The 15,465-nt window shown below is 40.7% G+C and overlaps 1 long non-coding RNA gene across 1 annotated transcript; it reads left to right on the top strand.

Moving 5' to 3' along the window:
* Positions 1-210: 210 nt before the first annotated feature.
* On the top strand, positions 211-1,933 carry LOC145819878 (uncharacterized). Its single transcript, XR_014360625.1, has 2 exons — positions 211-341; positions 1,864-1,933. It is a non-coding gene; the product is annotated as an uncharacterized LOC145819878 (long non-coding RNA).
* Positions 1,934-15,465: the final 13,532 nt, after the last annotated feature.

Below are 15,465 nucleotides of genomic sequence, written 5' to 3'. Positions count from 1 at the left end.
AGCTGGGCCCAATAGTTTTTTGATTGATACGGGCCCGACAAAAGATGCATTTGAATTTATTTAGTTTTGGGTCAGAATTCATGGACCCAATGTTTGGTAAAATTGACGTGGGCTTAATTGAGTCATATGAAACAAATTAAGAAGCCCATATCGCTCTATAGGCCCATTCACTGGTAAATGGGTACGAAAAATGAAATTCGTAGGGTTTCATGAACTCAGCTCGTGCTATATATATATATATATATTCTCAATGCTTTGGCTCCCGACTGCGTGAAGACCTAGGGTTTTGGATCCTGCTTGCTTCATCTTCAACGAAGAGAGCAGCCCTCAAAACCGAAATGGTGCTCTCTCTCTCTCTCTCTCTCTCTCTCTGTATATACATATATATTTCAGATCTATAGCTGTCGATCTAATGCTCAGTAGGTTTATATTTACTTGGATTGAATTTGTCGATTTTAAATTAATTAGTTGTGCTTCATCTAAAATTTTGATTTGTTTTCTTGACTAATGTGAAGATGATTTGAAAGTAGTGTTTCTGGTTATATAGATGTTCATAAATTTTTGACATATTCATATCGGTTGTTTTGTACAAGACTCATTTATGTTGCGATTCTTCTATGAGAATTTTGATAGTATTAATGCCCGTTAAAGTTGTAAGACATATGAAGTAGAGACATATGATAGTATTAATGGCTGTTGAACAAGTGAAGCTGATTATAGTTTTTATTTTGTCGTGAATGTTTCTATATATAGAACATTTCACTTCATCCCAACTTTAGAAGATGAAAATCCAACATGTGCTATGTTTTTGGTGGTTAGTTGAATCTGGCTTGTAGTCGCATGTGAAATGTGTTACTGAATACATCTAACATAGTTTTGTGACAAATATGGCTCTATGAAAGTGGCACAGATAGATTCTTCTAAGTTGGATGCCTCAATTTTTTAAACAATTGTAATGAACATTTCTAAACCAAGTGAAGTAACATTACAACAGAAATACAATCCTGTTTCATCCCAACTCCCAAGTATTGGAGAGAAGAAAATTCAATTTTAACAATTTACTTGTGTACTAAAATCTAGGATTTGGGGCTTGGATGAATCTAGGATGTATGCCTTGTAATGCATAAAAAAGGTGGGAACAATAATGAAGTTGTTCATTTCAAGTTGGGGGCCCATTCGGGAGCCCGTTTAGTGTGTAGTTTATTGTCAATATGGGTCTTATTGTATGCCTAAAACCTACTTTATGTTGAGTTTAATTTTAGGATGCTTGAGTGAGTTTTAGTTATATGATTTATTAAGTTTGAAGAGTTCAGGGTGTATTGGTAATTTCAGAAAACACCTGAATATTTTTCATAATTTAGATCGCTAATTAGAATTGTTCCAGTTTAGTAGAATAAGAAGATTTTTTATTGTGCAAGTTAAATGAGAGAGAGGAGATTTTTCTAGGGTTACTATTATGCAACTGTCACATTTTATATTGCCCACTTTGAAGTTTTGTTATGGCTATTATTGTTTATTTGTTAACTCTCTACTCCTTCCTCTTCTTGTTTGCATAAAGTTTTGAATTTTTCCGAAACATCATAACTTGCTTGTTGTTGCTAGGCTCTAATTTTTTTTTGTTCCACTTGTCAATGTGAAGAATTGTAGTCAAACTAAGATCACTAAGTTTTTAAATCTTTAGGATGGCTTTAACATAAAAAATCAAATTCTTCCTGCTTTTAGTGGCAGGTGGTTTGTTTATCATTGTATATCAAGATTTTAAATGAATATTTGGGAAGTTAGAAATTACAGTTATTTGCTGATTATGCTTTGTTGTCGATGTCTGTTGGTGCTAACTTTCTCCCTATCTCTCTTTATACACAGCCCAAGCAAATCCATGAGATCAAGGACTTCCTTCTCACTGCCAGAAGGAAGGATGCACGTTCTGTGAAAATCAAGAGGAGCAAAGAAGTTGTGAAGTTCAAGGTTCGTTGCTCCAAGTACCTCTACACACTCTGTGTGTTTGACTCAGAGAAGGCTGACAAGTTGAAGCAATCCCTTCCTCCAGGTTACTTTTTAACTATCTTTAAATTGAGTAATTTTAATTCTCTCAGTAATAATGTATTGTGATATATTATCTTATTGATGATCATATTTTTTGTTCATGACGTTTTCCACATTCAATGAGACATTTGTACTTTTCCTTGACAAGTAAAGAATTCCAGGAAAGTGGTCCTACCTAGGGCTGGAAAAAATGTGCTAGATGGGTGAGTGGTTGATAACTCCGAAGGTATCTGGAATCAAGTTGCAAGGCCAAAAATTTCACAATGTTGAATACTAAAAAAATTTGCACAACGTTATATACAATTTGGATGTCATTTTTAAAGTTTCAGATAGTGTCAAAAATTATTTAAATAATGTCAAACTTGTCTAAGTTGCTGCTGATAATCACTAGTGCTTATCACGAACAATTAAAATGCAAACCAAAGAGTTGATCATGACTATGAAATTGCTTAAACTATGCATATCAAAAAGATAATATCCTTGCTTCAGACTCCCAAGTAACAAAGACCTTTTTGGACCCTCCATGTTTCTCTATTTCTCTTATGATTTCTTGTTACTGTGACGTATCCTTCTGCCTATCATATATCTTTTCTCCTTTTGCTATGTCTGCAATTTTATCGATTTTTCAACCTAAATGATCTTTGTTTATTTGGCCATAATTTTGCAGGTTTGAGCGTGCAAGACCTGTGAATCAAGTTGAGATGGAGTTGGAAGCGTAATTTGAAGCCCTTGTTTATTTAGAGTAGTGCTTTTGCAACATATCAGATTTTATTGAAAAAGCACTTGTTTGTGATGGTTTTGGATTTACATACTACTTAAAACGTTTAGGCATTATTGTCTTTTTTGACTAGCTCTGGATATGTTTATCTGGTTCTTTAATGTTAGCGCTCTTTTTATTTGATTGCTCGACTGCTTTATTTTCTTCGTGACCTGATTGGTGAGGAGGTGATGGAAGGGGTGGGACCTAATCTCCCTTCATTTTTGGTTTGTCCTACTTAGGTGGGATGATTGGTTGCGAGTGTTGTGTGTTCAACTTTGATTTTATGGTTTGCTTAGCTTCTTTTGTTGCGAGTGTTGTGTGTTCAACTTCAATTTTATGGTTTGCTTAGCTTCTTCTAGATCTCATATGCCTCATTTAATTTGGCTATGTTATATAAGGCCCTTCCTAGTCTAGTTGGCATGGTCGCTACTAGCTAGTTTCTCCTTGTGAAATGTCTTTCATTTGCTGTGAGATTTGACATAATAATTCTACAGATCCGGAAACCACTGCGGCTTTAGTTTGGTCTTTGCTCTGTAAACCAAAAAATACAAAATTGACAATTATAGTCAGGAGGCCTAGCTCTTTATTTTAGAGGGTCCATTCGAAAGTGGTTGTGGTAGTGGTTGTGGTTGCGGCATCTTACTTTTTAATTGCCTTATTCAATAAACCGACATACTTCATTCTTGCAATATTCAATTCGAGAAATATATTATACTAGAAATCTCGACCTTTGAATCTAACTTGTGCACGCAACGAGTAGAGGTGTAGAAGGGCCGATGAATAGTATCTATTAGGTCATGTTTGATTCCACAAGATTAATAGTGAAGTATTAATAATCCAATCAAATTAGTGTGGTATTCACAATCCCACCCCTACCCCATTACTAATAATCTTACAAATTTGTTGGATTAATTATCCATTGGATTGATAATCTTAAAACAAAATGTCAAAACAAACATAGGATAATTGCGCCCGCGGATTAATAATCTCAATCCCATGCTCTAATCCTTCCAATCAAACATGCCAATAAAGGATTAGGCAATGAGATTGGACTATTAATCCTATTGGACTAAGAGTTTATTGTTTGTTTCAAAAGTTTTGTTCCCGACTAATAGTCCTCCGGATTATTAGTCTCATATTTGTGGGACTATCCTCTCCTATAGGGGGTGGGATAGAAATTATGGAATAACTCATCCTATGAGATTAGTCAATGAAATTATATTTTTGCTCTTTAATATTTAATTATGTATTATATTTAGTAAAATTCAAAAAAATTTAAATGTCTCAATTTAAAAATAAAATAATTTTATTTTATTTTTATTTTTGTTTTATTTATTTAATTTTTTAAAATATTTTTTTATAAATATTTTATTGATGTTTTATTTTAAAATTTTGTTTATATTTTATTTGATTTCATTATTTAAATTTTAATAGATGTTTTATTTTATTTCATTATTTAATTATTATTTAAAATAAATTTATTTAAAATTTTAATTAAAAAATAACATATATTTTTATTTATATTTAATTTATTTAATTTTTTAAAAATAAATTTATTTAATTGTGCAAAAAATAAAATAATATATATATATATATATATATTTTAAATCTAGCTAAAAATAATTAAAATATTAAAGGTATGTTTAATATTGCTATTACTTAGTAAATAATTAAAAAGGATAAAATAGTCATTTGAGCATTTATAATTTTTCATAATATCTCAAACAAACATTGGATTCACTAAAAATGGTCCAATCCAGACATCTAATCCCATGACTAAACAAACATAGGATACAAATCCAATCCAATTAAATAGTTCGGAAATAATATATCCCAAAATTAATAGCCCGATAGATTATAATTCTTTCTTATCCAGTCCGTCAAACAAACGCACCCTTAAATTATTAAACAGCCTACGTAGAATACACTTCTTGTGAAATGGTATGGCCTTGGATTGCTAAGATCTTGTATTAATGGTTTTCGGGGTTTCTGAGACAGCCAGTTGCTTTGATCTACTACACCTGATCCTTACAAAAAAACATAGTACAATTCCAGGGAGTAGAAAATCAAATGTCTATCAATGGCAGCCGAGGGCCTTCCTCCGTTGGTTTCGGTTAAATTCTTAGGCCAAATTTGAAAAAACTAAATAAGTGTACTTTTTGACTTTTTATGAAATATGAGTTGGATTTGGGTTGGGTTTGAAGTGATGTGTTAGAGAGGTGATGTGACTTAAATAAGATGATGTGACTTAAATAAGATAGTAACTTTTGACTTTTTAAATTTTTTGGAGTATGCCAAACTTGGCCTTAGTTTAATTGAGGTTCTTGATCAAACTATTGATTAAATTACAGAGATGGATTTCCCGCAAAACTCTATCAATAATAACTGTAAATTACATCACATAAAATTGTATCAGCAATGTCATGTGTGTGAGTGATTTTCCGACCACACTGCCAACTCAGTATTCAGCTGAAGAGTACTGGCAGAATAGATGACATCTGGCTAACCTGCAACAGAAAGAGAAGATTCCGGTAGTGGTTCGTCCACCCGGGGGCACTCCGACGATCAAGTCAGTATATCTCTCAAGGATAATCAATAATGCTACACTCACTGTTCTGAGTAATAATTTGCGTACCTTAGACCCATTGGGGTGCCTCTCTTTTATAGTTAACTCAATCCTTGTCTCAACAGAAGTCTAGCTTCAATGGACCTTAGCTTAGTAATTATCCAGGACTCTTTTACAGATAGAGATAAACTCCCTAAGAGCCTTATCCTTATCCAGGCTGAGTCCCCTCATCATTCTAGGACTCTTGTGCTCTATCCGCTTATCTCGAATTCCGACATTTTCGGAGATAACCTCGGCCTTGCCGAGACCATGACACGTGGCACCTCGGCTGACACATCGGCGTCACCTTGGTCACGTGTTGGTACTCAGAAAATATATCCCCACAACTGTCTCCTAGATTCTATTACCTCGACATTCTGAGGTGATAGAACCTATATCGGTACTTCCTGCCAGTACATCGGCGTAAGCCGAGATCATCATCATAGGCCGATATGTCTTCTTAAAGATCATGAATCCCAAGGGCTTCTTCACGCGTATGAGCTGTTATACATAACAACTTAACCGTTTAAGCCACGTGCCTTCCCCTTACTGGATCGTACTTGTTACGTGCTTGTAAGTCGTCTTACGCCTGCGTGCGCCGTCTGACAAATCCGTTTTTCTAGGCTTATCAATTCTGTGTTGCCGCCGTTTTAGGTTTTTAACAAAACTTTTCCCCCTTTCGTCTTTTCACTTTACATCGTCTCTATTCAAACTCTTTCTCTCTCTTGCCTTCTCTAATCCTCCATTGTTCCAAGCTCTGAAGCTCTGCTGCCACCGCTGTTTCACCTTTTCCGGCGAAGCTTTTTTTCCGCTACTGCCGTTTGTCTGACTTTGGCGATCTCAACATCGGCTTTTTCCCTCTGGTAAGTCATCGTTCCTTCTGGTTTTAGTTCTTGTTACGCTCCAAGAAATTTTACTTTTTTTAGTCGCCATTGTTGTTTTACTTAAACATTTGATTCATGAATCATGCATCTGAATGTGTTTATTTCATGATTTTGCCCTTTGCCTAATACTCGCACTGCTACAATTTTTCTGCAATTTTGCAACTGTTCTTGACCTTATACCATTTCACACACTTTGTCACAGTGTTCTTGGTACTTCACCCTTGTTCTTGATTCTGAAACATGTTCTTGTTTTCTGTTTTCTGTGTCTTTTCCAGATTTTTGCCTCCAATCTTGCTCCCATTGAGTTAGGTTTTGGGATTTGCCTATAGAACCCACAAGTTTTTAGGAAAAACTAAAACGAACTCCTTTTAGATCCATACAAACCCTTACCATAGTACATTTTTAGGTTTTTAGCCGAGGTCCTTTAAACCCTAAAAAATACTTCTTCCTGAAATCTGATACTTCCATTTAAGCCGACGCCATGGGTATGTGGAAGCATAGGGTAAACACCCCGACAAAATTAGAATACTTTAGGCGAGAGTTTTCCATCCCTGCCGACGTCCATCTGAGGTTGGCTGGGGAGGATGACTCCATCATGCCTACAACCGATTCCATGCCATTCCCTGTGGTAGCCTTCATTGAGTGTGGACTTCGACTCCCACTTAACATCCTTTTTCGTGAAATACTTCACTACTATAAACTGAACCCAATGCAGCTTGCCATAAACTCCTACCGAGTCATTAATGGGATCATAGCCTTAGCTAAACAGGAAAATGTTAGGGTTACCTTAGCCGATATCGAGTATTGCTACACCATGTGTGGCCTCAAAAAAGACACGGGTTACGTTTACTACCTTAAGCCGAGGTCTACAGCGTATAAAATCGTAGCCGACCTCCCAGACTCCAACAAGGGAGCTGGAGACGATTACTTTATTACCTCGGGGAACTGAGAGTTTGCTCTAGACGAGGACCTTTGTCTCTATCCTCTTCCTCGAACAATCTTTGTAGAGGGCAATGGTAAGAGCCCTGTGTTCATACCAACTTGTTTTTAAAGTCTTCAACACTTTATTTGCTCTGATGTTTGTTTTTTCTTGCAGCTCTTCCTCAGCTACCAAAGGGCTTTCGTCAGTCCTTCTTTCCCAGCAAAGACTTGAGGAAACTCATGGATCTGCCAGTCCTCAAACGGAGAGCTCCTCTGGTACTTAATTTCATCCCCACTTACAAATCAGTACTCCCTGACGTTCCAAAAAGGAAGAAAAAGAGTCTTTCTCCCCCTTCTACCATAACTCCTCAAACAGCCTCCTCATCTCGGCTAGATCAAGGATCAACCTCTGATCCAGCTGAGCAGCCCTCAACCTCGGCTCCATATCTGATCCCGATATCCTAAAGCCAACGCCGGCGACAAACCGTTTTCCCTGCCGAGATGGGCCGTCAAAAAGCAGTCGCTAAGGATTTTTTGGTAATTATCCCTGATTCAGTTGACGCCCAATCTGCGCCAACCCAACCTCCACCAAAGAAAAAAAGAATAAAAAAGGCTCAGCCAAAGGCAAAGGTGACTCAGGTTGACACTGAGGACACTTTGCCAATTTCGAAATTGGCTTCAAGTAAGAAGACCACCTCCATCCCCGTGAAGAGGTCTGCTGAAACACAACCATCCGAATCCACCAGATTAAAGAAGCCGAGGCCGTCTGCTGTAACCACCTTGGGGTCTTCAAAGCATGATGTCCCCTAGGCCCCCCAAATCACTCTGGAAGACAAGCTAGTTATGGCCAGTGATAGCGCCGATGACATCAATGTCGGCGTTGCCCTTAGCACCACTCTGCTTCTTCCCGGTGATCTCGATCGAAACGCCAAGCTCAGTGAATATGAGAATTATGCTTTGATGTTTCAGCGCTCTATTCAAGTAAGTGCCTTTATTTGGTCATTGTTCTTTCTTTCTTGCACTTAGAAAATTTTCTAATACTTTTTGTCTTGTTCACTTTCAAGCTATTTAGCATGCTTATTCCTTCTCAATTCAATCTTTTGAGAACTGGGAGAAGCTAGCCGAGAAGAAGAGGGAGGTCTCCACTCTTCAAAAGACTAATAAGAACTTGCAGTCAAAGATGAAGACCCTGGAAGATCAGGCTGAGGATGCTATCAAAGCTCAACATGACACCGAAGAGAAAGTAGGTGCTGCTGAAGCGATAAACAAAGTCCTTCAAGCCCAGCTGAAAGAGGCAGAGGATAGGATGGCCGAGGCCCAAAGGGAGCTTCAAGATGCCCTGGCCACCAAAGAGGCCGAGGTCAAGGCCGCCGATGAGAAGGGCTACAACGAAGGGGTGGCCGATGTCACGGCGGATTATGAAAAGCAAGTGAAGCAGGCATGCAACAAGGGTTTCACCCTTGGTTGGATGTCTCTTCTAAAAAAGCTTGAAGTCCCCGAGGAATCGCCCTTTAGAAACGCCGACGACATTTCTCTTCCATTCCCTCCAACTCCAACTCAATCCGATGACGACTCTGAATCTGAGGAGGAGGTTTTGGTGAGGAAGTCAAAAGATGTTGCTGGGGACAAGTCTCCTCCTCAAAATGAGCAAGTCCTGGACTTGACTCAAGATGAGGAGGATGAGGAAGTCCCCAAGGATGCCACTCCAGAGAAGGCTTCATCGGACGTGCCTCCTACCGACAAGAGCATAAATGAAACCCTTCAAGAAATTGATGTTGAACTTGCGGCCGAGAAGGTTGCCGAGATGTCTTCTCAGCAGTCCTCCGAGGTCCAAACCCAGCTTGCTGCTGAAGACTCTTGATTTCATGTTTTTCTCTTTCTTTTGTGCTTTGTACTTTTCTTTTTGGAACAATTGTAGGCTTTGACCGATATGTCAACTTTTTAATATAACTCTCTTTTCTGAATGCTTGTATGTGTGCCTTCTCTGTATTACTCTTGTATGATTCCATACTTAGAATATATCTTTAGTGTACACTTAAATCTTTGTGCAATCTTCTCGGGATAACACACCTCAGTCATACAGACTTGGTTTAACTTTAACTTGTAAACTTTTCTCAAGTTTCAACAAGTATCATCATCTCGGTTTGACTTCAACTTGTAAACTTTTCTTAAGTTTCAACAAGTGTTAAACATCATATCGGTTTAACTTCAACTTATAAACTTTTCTCAAGTTTCAACAAGTGTTAAACATCATATTGGTTTAACTTCAACTTGTAAACTTTTCTCAAGTTTCAACAAGTGTTAAACAACATATCGGTTTAACTTCAACTTGTAAATTTTTCTCAAGTTTCAATAAGTGTTAAACATCATATCGGTTTAATTTCAACTTGTAAACTTTTCTCAAGTTTCAACAAGTGTTAAACATCATATCGGTTTAATTTCAACTTGTAAACTTTTCTCAGGTTTCAACAAGTGTTAAACATCATATCGATTTAACTTCACTCGTAAACTTTTCTCAAGTTTCAACAAGTGTTAAACATCATATTGGTTTAACTTCAACTTGTAAACTTTTCTTAAGTTTCAGCAAGTGTTAAATATCATATCGGTTTAACTTCAATTTGTAAACTTTTCTCAAGTTTCAACAAGTGTTAAACATCATATCGGTTCAACTTCAACTTGTAAACTTTTCTCAAGTTTCAACAAGTGTTAAATATCATATCAGTTTAACTTCACTCGTAAACTTTTCTCTAGTGTTAAACATCATATCGGTTTAACTTCAACTTGTAAACTTTTCTTAAGTTTCAACAAGTGTTAAACATCATATCGTCTCTTTGCCCCCTAATGTGAGCCTAAGTTCCACTTGGGTTCTCATTACGCATGTATCCAAGAAATATCGACAAGTATCTAAAAAATGTAGAAGAATTCTGCTGAAATTTTATTCATTATATCGGCAAGAAACACGGAAAATCTAATGATAAAAGAATTTCAGATTACAAGTGTTCCAAGGCCTTGGCAACTCTTTGCTCTCATTATCTTCAAGCCGATATGCCCCATTGCCTAGTACTGAGATGATTCTGTAGGGTCCTTCCCAATTTGGGCCAAGCTTCTTCTCTCTGGGATCCTTCTTGTTGCCGACGACTTTTCTCAAGACTAGGTCGCCAAGTTGGAACTCCCTTGGGTTAACTTTTTTATTGTAAGCTCTGGCAAGCTGCTGCTGATATGCTGCCAGTTGAATTGCAGCTCTTTCTGTTCTTTCTTCTAGTAGGTCCAGATCTCGGGCTAAGAGTATATCATTAGTCCCGTTCTTTACTCCCTGGGTTCTGGTCCCAGGGATGCCGACCTCCAGCGGAATGACAGCTTCTGTGCCATAGGCCATGGCAAAGGGGGATTCCCCCGTTGATCTTCTCGGCGTAGTTCGATATGCCCAGAGCACACTTGGTAGTTCATTCACTCACTTTCCCTTTGCTGTCTGCAATCTTTTCTTTATCCCATCCAAGATAACTTTGTTGGATGCTTCTGCTTGTCCATTACTTTGGAAAAAGCTTGAGGTTGAAAAATAGTTCTTGATCTTGAACTTTGTGCAGAAGCTCTTGATTAGCTTACTGTCAAATTGTGTTCCATTGTCTGCGACTATTGCTCTTGGGATCCCAAATCTGGTGATGATGTTCTTCCATATGAAGCTTTTTACATCAACATCTCGGATTTTGGCAAGGGGTTCAGCTTCTATCCACTTGGTGAAGTAGTCTGTTGCCACCAGCAGGTATTTTCTTTGTCCAGTTGCTTGGGGCAGTTTCCCAACGAGATCCATGCCCCATTGGGCAAACGGCCAAGGACTAGATACTGGGTTCAGGTCTGCCGCTGGTTGGTGTATCAGAGGTGCAAACCTTTGGCACCTTTCACACTTCTTAACGTAGGCTTTTGCGTCTTTCTGCATGCAGGGCCACTAATACCCCTGGGTAATGGCCCTATGGGCTAATGATCTGCCCCCAGCGTGGCTTCCACAAATTCCTTCATGAAGTTCATATAAAAAATCTTCAACTTGTAAGGGATGTACACACCTCAAAAGGGGTCCAGTGAAGGATCTTCTGTAGAGATGCCCTTCCGCTGTCAGACCGAATCTTGCCGACTTCAGTTTGATCATGTGTGCCTCCTTGTGGTCCTCTGGCAGCTTTCTTTCTTTCAGGAATGTAACAATTGCGTCCATCCAGCTTGGTCCCATGTCCACACATATTGCTTCACGCTTTGTGGTCAGTGGTTCGATGCTCGGGCCCGACAAGTAGTCAATCATTATTGTCCTTGCTTTTCCAGGTTGTATCGCACTAGCTAGATTGGCCAACGCATCGGCGTGACTGTTATCATCTCGGCTTACCTGAAGTAGTTGGCAGTTCTGAAACAAGGCTGACAACCTAATGACCTCCTTGGCGTAGGCCGACATTCTTTCATCTTGCACTGCAAACTCGCTTGTTACCTGGTTAACTATAAGCTGTGAGTCACAAAACACTATTACCTCATCTGCCTGTACTGCTGCTGCCAGTTTCAGTCCTGCAATGAGTGCTTCATACTCTGCTTCATTGTTTGAGGCCTTGAATCCCAAACGAATTGATTGTTCTATTAGCTGCCCATCTGGAGATATCAATACTACCCCTGCCCTCGCTTCCTGTCGGTTTGAACTCCCATCAACGAACAGTCGAAAGGAGTCGCCGATGTAAATGCTGCAGGGTCTGAATTTTTCCTCTTTCCTTTGTTCTTTCGCCTTTGGCTGGGCTTCTCCTTGCTTGTTTGGACATCGTTCATCTTGGCTCAACGGAGCCCGATGTACGATAGACTCTGGCGTGAACTCGGCCATGAAGTCGGCCAAAACCTGGCCTTTGATTGCTGTTCTTGGTCTGTACTCCAGATCATACTAGCCCAGAGCGACTGCCCATCTGGCTATTCTTCCTGTTAGGTCTCCTTGTTGTAGCAAGGCCTTCAAGGGGTGTTCTGTTAGCACCACAATTTTATGGGCCTGGAAGTAATGGTTTAGCTTCTTTGAAGCCATTACTAAAGCCAGTGCCAATTTCTCTACGGGTAGATACCTTGTTTCTGCATCGGCTAGGGTTTTACTTACATAGTAAACAACCTTTTGCTCCCCTTTTTCTTCTTGGATTACCACTGCGCTTATTGCGTGTTCTGAAACTGCTAAGTACAAGAACAGCTCCTCTCCAGGTTCTGGATTTGAGAGGACCGGAGCCGTGGTCAGATACTTCTTTAGGTCGGATTTGAGAGGATCGGAGCCGTGGTCAGATACTTCTTTAGGTTGGCCAAAGCGGCTTCGCACTCCTCGGTCCATAGGGAGTCTATGACTTTCTTCACTAAGTTGAAGAAAGGTTTGCACTTGTCTAAGATTCTGCTGATGAACCTATTCAGGGTTGCGGCCCTTCCAGTTAGCATTTGTGCCTGTTTTGCCGACGTCGGGCTCTTCAAATCCAAGATGGCCTTGATCTGATCTGGCTAGCCTTAATGCCCCTTCTAGTCACCAGGTATCCCAAGAACTTACCAGATCCGACTCCAAATGCACATTTTGCTGCATTGAGTCGGAGCTGATATGTTTTAAGGATGTCAAAGACTGCTTTCAGGTTGGCCAGATGACCTTCAGGTTCCTTGGTCTTCACGACCATGTCATCAATGTAAACTTCTATCGTTCTGCCAATCAAGTGTTTGAACATTTTGGTTACCAATCTTTAGTAAGTGGCTCCTGCGTTTTTCAACCCGAAGGGCATTACTTTGTAGCAGTACAGTCCTTTGGGAGTAATAAACGCAGTCTTCTCTTCATCTGGGGGGTACATGGCTATCTGATGGTACCCCTTGTACGCATCCAGGAAGCTCATCCTTCCATGTCCCGAAGTGGCGTCTACCAGCTGGTCAATCTTGGGTAGAGGAAAGCTATCTTTGGGACAGGCTTTGTTCAGGCTGGTAAAGTCTACACAGACCCTCCATTTACCGTTCTTCTTCTTCACCACTACTGTGTTCGATAGCCATGTCGGGTAATTTACCTCTCGAATGGCCCTGGCCTCGAGAAGTCTGTCTACTTCCTCTTCCACTGCTTCGACGTGTATCAACGTCGGTCTTCTTGTTCGTTGGATTACAAGTTTGGCTGACCTGTCAACGTTCAGCTTATGGCAAGTGACCTCGGGGTCAATGCCAGGCATTTCGTAGGGCGTCCAAGCGAACACCTCAATATTTGCCCTAAAAAAAGCTTCCAACTCTTTTTCCTCTTCTTCGGCTAAGGCCGAGTCGAGAAGAAAGAAGCGTTCTTCATCCTCCTCTTGGACGAGGATTTTCTTCAGTGCTTCTTCACTCTTCTTGGCTGGCTCCTTGCCGACATCCTCTAGGACCTCCACGTCCTCATCTTCGATCTCTGCTTTCTCTGGTTCTCGAATACTGCAGGTGGATTTCATTGCTACCATGGAGCAATTCTTTGCCTACAGTTGGTCTCCTCTGACCTCTTCAATCCCATGCTCTGTTGGGAACCGCAATAGTTGATGCAGTGTTGAGGGACAACCCCCATTGCATGCAACCATGGCCTTCCCATGATGATGTTGTAAGGGGAGGGTGTGTCGATTACGGTGAACTTTGTTGTTACCTTCCTAATGCCTGCCTGCACCTCCAAGCTGGTTGTTCCTAGTGGTCATGTCGGCGTTCTATTGAACCCGACCATTGGGCTATTGGATTGTTCCATATCATCTGGGTGAAGGCTGAGCTCCTTATAACATCGAACGTACATGATGTCGCAAGAGCTGCCTTGGTCAATCAGGATGCGTTTTACTTGGCACTCCCCAACCTGGAGGGATACTACCAAGGCATCATTATGCGGATGCTATACCATCTCAAGGTCGGCTTCTGAAAAGGACATTACTGGTCCTTGGCACTCCTCTGCCCGATGTCTCTTCTCCCCGACTTGGTAGACATGTTGCAGGTGATTCACCTTCTGGGTCTCCTCCCTAATTTCGTTCTCATTGACTTTCGAGTGAATCACATTAACTACCCAAGGTCCTCCTGTCTGAGGTTGTTGTGCTGGAGGAGGCGGAGCTGCTGGGGGAGGCGGAGCTGCTGGCGCCTGAGGCAATCTTGCCTGTTCTTCCCTTGTCCTGGCCTTATCAACAAGGTCTCTCAGATGGTCTTGCCTTACCAGGTCTTCCAAGTGTGTTTTCAGGGCTCTGCAGCCCTGAGTCATATACCTGTTTTCATTGTGGTAAGCATAGTGCCTGCCAAGGTTTCTTCCCATGAATTCTCATGGTGCCCTTGCTGGTGTTCTGAAATAGGGTTGGTTCCGAATTTGATCCAGGACTTTGTGAATTAGGATTCGGAACACAGTTGTCACTGTGTGTGTAGCCCTTAGTTCTGTCTCCTGCTTGCTGGATCCGTTGTTACCTCGGCCTCGCTTCGGCGAGCCGTTTCCTTTCTCCTGCTTTGTTTCCCTGGTCCCCAACATGTCTTCCTCGGCTCTGGCATACTTCTCAATTCTCGCCATGAGCTCTTCCATGCTTTTTGGCAATGTCTTTGCCAAAGACTTTCGTAGTGAACAGTTGTCTTTTAGGCCGTTCTTGAAAGACACGACCGCCACTTCTGGATTGCACTCTGGTATTCGGTTGAATACCTCATAGTATCTTTTTGCGTAGGCCCTAAGGCTTTCATCCTTACTGATCTTCAATGCCATCAATGCGTCCACCCACAATGGCTGCAGCTTGTTTGTTACGAACCTGGCCACAAACATCTCGGCCAGGCCTTCCCAAGTCTTCACGCTTCCCTTGGTAATTTGTGGAACTAATCTGATGCAATCTCTCCAAAGGATGAGGGGAACACTTTGCAGAGCAACGGCTTGTTCCCACTATACAACGCCATTGAGTTCAAGTATAATCCAACGTGGAAGTTGGGGTCTGACTTACCATCGTATATTTGGAACCTCGGCATATTGAATCTCTTCGGCGCCTCAAGCCTGTCCAACTCCACCTAGAATGGTGTTCTCGGCTTATCTAGGGAGGTTACCTTGGCGTCGGCATTTTGTTGCTTTCTTTTGAGGTAATCTCTTAAGTCCTCTTTTGTCCGCCCAGGAGCTCGGCTATCTCCTGCTTTCAGTCTTTTTGGTGCATTACTTTCAGCTTCGTGGTGAGTCCCATTCGACCCTTTTTCATGAGTTGTGTCGAAGCACAGCGCCTGCCCCTGAACATTCCGATGTCCTTTGGGGTCTGCCTCCTTTGTGCGATGCGTCCTCT

Source organism: Camellia sinensis, chromosome 2 (genome assembly GCF_055761805.1).
Source record: "Camellia sinensis isolate YWXY chromosome 2, ASM5576180v1, whole genome shotgun sequence".
NCBI lineage: Eukaryota > Viridiplantae > Streptophyta > Magnoliopsida > Ericales > Theaceae > Camellia > Camellia sinensis.
This window is presented reverse-complemented; position numbering and strand designations above follow the sequence as displayed.